At 44.9% G+C, this 2,602-nt stretch overlaps 1 long non-coding RNA gene across 1 annotated transcript in view; it reads right to left on the minus strand.

Moving 5' to 3' along the window:
* LOC104994584 overlaps window positions 1-941 on the minus strand; it is a 4,811-nt gene extending 3,870 nt beyond the window's left edge. The window contains exon 1 of the long non-coding RNA XR_825961.1: window positions 594-941. This is a non-coding gene — a long non-coding RNA (uncharacterized LOC104994584). The remainder of the gene's footprint in view (window positions 1-593) is intronic.
* Between the last annotated feature and the right edge of the window lie 1,661 nt (window positions 942-2,602).

Consider the following 2,602-nt stretch of genomic DNA (forward strand, 5'->3'; position numbering starts at 1 on the left):
GGACTGTGACCCGCCAGGCTCCTCTGTCCATGAGATTTCCCAGGCCAGAATACTGGAGTTGGTTGCCATTTCCTCTCCAGGGGATCTTCCCAGTCCAGGGATCAAACCTGTGTCTCCTGCATTGGCAGATGGATTCTTTACTGCAGAGCCACCTGGAAAGCCCCTTCGCCATACTCCCTAGCTATATCAGGGCCTGGGGTGTGGATGGCAGGCATTGTGAACAAGTGGACAAGCTAGTTCATGAAAAGGACTTGCCTTGATTTTAATCCAATAGCCCTATAACTGAAATACAAGGTTTTTGTGCAGGATTCAGAAGATTACATCATAGCATTCCTGCCTGCAAATGCTAACTCTCTGATGAAAGGAGACCAAATTAACCAAAGCACATTTAAGAGTGAACACAGAAGCTAATAAATGAAAAATGATTCAGAATGTATGATACAGACTGGTTATAAATAAGTTTATAGCTCCTCCAATAGGACTCAGTTTCTCAAATTCGGCTGTTCACGATGTCAGTTTACATTTTCCCTGCTTGTCAATAGGAGGCTGTGTGTCAGAGCCTGAACATTTTGATGGGGAGGAAGAGGACTTACTTTGCAGTAGGGACATGATATCTAGAGAGCCGACCCCGCTGAGAATCCAGTGGGTGTCATGACAGCAGCAAGGGGATGGGATGGAAGTTCCTGGAGACGGATAAAAGGAGTCAGAAAAGGGAAGTGAGAGAGTGTCAAAAGTAACAGTTAGCCATTGTACTAATTGGCTGATGATTTCTTCTGAGTATGAATCAAGTCACAGAGTTTAAATCTGGAAGCTACCTTAAAAGTGTCTGGCTTGATTTCCAAAATGATGTTTGTTTTTCAGTGGCTAAATCTTTGCGACCTCATGGACCGTAGCATGCCAAACTCCTCTGATCTCCACTGTGTCCCAGAGTGAGTGTTGGGGTTTCCCTGGTGGCTCAGATGGTAAAGAATCTGCTTGCAATGTGGGAGACCAGGGTTCAATCCCTGGGTTGGGAAGATCACTTGGAGAAGGGAATGGCCACCCATTCTAGTATTCTTGCCTGGAGAATCCCATGGACAGAGGAGCCTGGGGGGCTACAGTCCATGGGTTCGTGTCCCACCCTGTGACTTCATGAACTATAGTACACCAGGCTGCTCTGTCCTTAACTATCTCCCAGAATTAGCTCAGATTCAATAGGAGCCTTTATATGATATCTCTGACTCAGTTCAGTTCAGTTCAGTTCAGTCACTTGGTCCTGTCCAACTCTGTGAGACCCCATGGCTGCAGCATGCCAGGCCTTCCTGTCCATCACCAACTCCCGGAGTTGAACACCAAACTCATGTTCATTGAGTCAGTGATGCCATCCAACCATCTCATCCTCTGTCATCCCCTTCTCCTCCTGCCCTCGATCTTTCCCAACATCAGGGCCTTTTCAAATGAGTCAATTCTTCGCATCAGGTGGCCAAAGTATTGGAGTTTCAGCTTTAGCATCAGTCCTTCCAATGAACATCCAGGACTGATCTTCTTTAGGACGGACTGGTTGGATCTCCTTGCAGTCCAAGGGACTCTCAAGAGTCTTTTCCAACACCACAGTTCAAAAGCGTCAATTCTTCGGTGCTCAGCTTTCTTTATAGTCCAACTCTCACATCCATACGTGACCACTGGAAAAACTATAGCTTTGACTAGCCAGACCTTTGTTGGCAAAGTAATGTCTCTGCTTTGTAATATGCTGTTTAGATTGGTCATAACTTTTCTTCCAAGGATTAAGTGTCTTTTAATTTCAAGGCTGCATTCACTATCTGCAGTGATTTTGGAGCTCCCCACCCAAAATAAAGTCTGTCACTGTATCCATTGTTTACCCATCTATTTGCCATGAAGTGATGGGACCGGATGCCATGATGTTAGTTTTCTGAATGTTGAGCTTTAAGCCAACTTTTTCACTCTCTGCCATAAGGGTGGTGTCATCTGCATATCTGAGGTTATTGATATTTCTCCTGGCAATCTTGATTCCAGCTTGTGCTTCTTCCAGCCCAGTGTTTCTCATGATGTACTCTGCATATAAGTTAAATAAGCAGGGTGACAATATACAGCCTTGACGCACTCCTTTTCCTATTTGGAACAGGTCTGTTGTTCCATGTCCAGTTCTAACTGTTGCTTCCTGACCCGCATACAGATTTCTCAAGAGGTAGGTCAGGTGGTCTGGTATTCCCATCTCTTTCAGAATTTTCCACAGTTCATTGTGATCCACACAGTCAAAGGCTTTGGCATAGTCAGTAAAGCAGAAATAGATGTTTTTCTGGAACTCTCTTGCTTTTTCCATGATCCAGTGGATGCTGGCAATTTGATCTCTGGTTCCTCTGCCTTTTCTAAAACCAGCTTGAACATCAGGAAGTTCACGGTTCACGTATGCTGAAGCCTGGCTTGGAGAATTTTGAGCATTACTTTACTAGCATGTGAGATGAGTGCAATTGTGCAGTAGTTTGAGCATTCTTTGGCATTGCCTTTCTTTGGGATTGGAATGAAAACTGACATTTTCCAGTCCTGTGGCCACTGCTGAGTTTTCCAAATTTGCTGGCATATTGAGTGCAGCACTTTCACAGCA

The sequence above is a fragment of the Bison bison genome, unplaced genomic scaffold (genome assembly GCF_000754665.1).
Source record: "Bison bison bison isolate TAMUID 2011002044 unplaced genomic scaffold, Bison_UMD1.0 scf7180017864261, whole genome shotgun sequence".
Taxonomy (NCBI): Eukaryota; Metazoa; Chordata; class Mammalia; order Artiodactyla; family Bovidae; genus Bison; species Bison bison.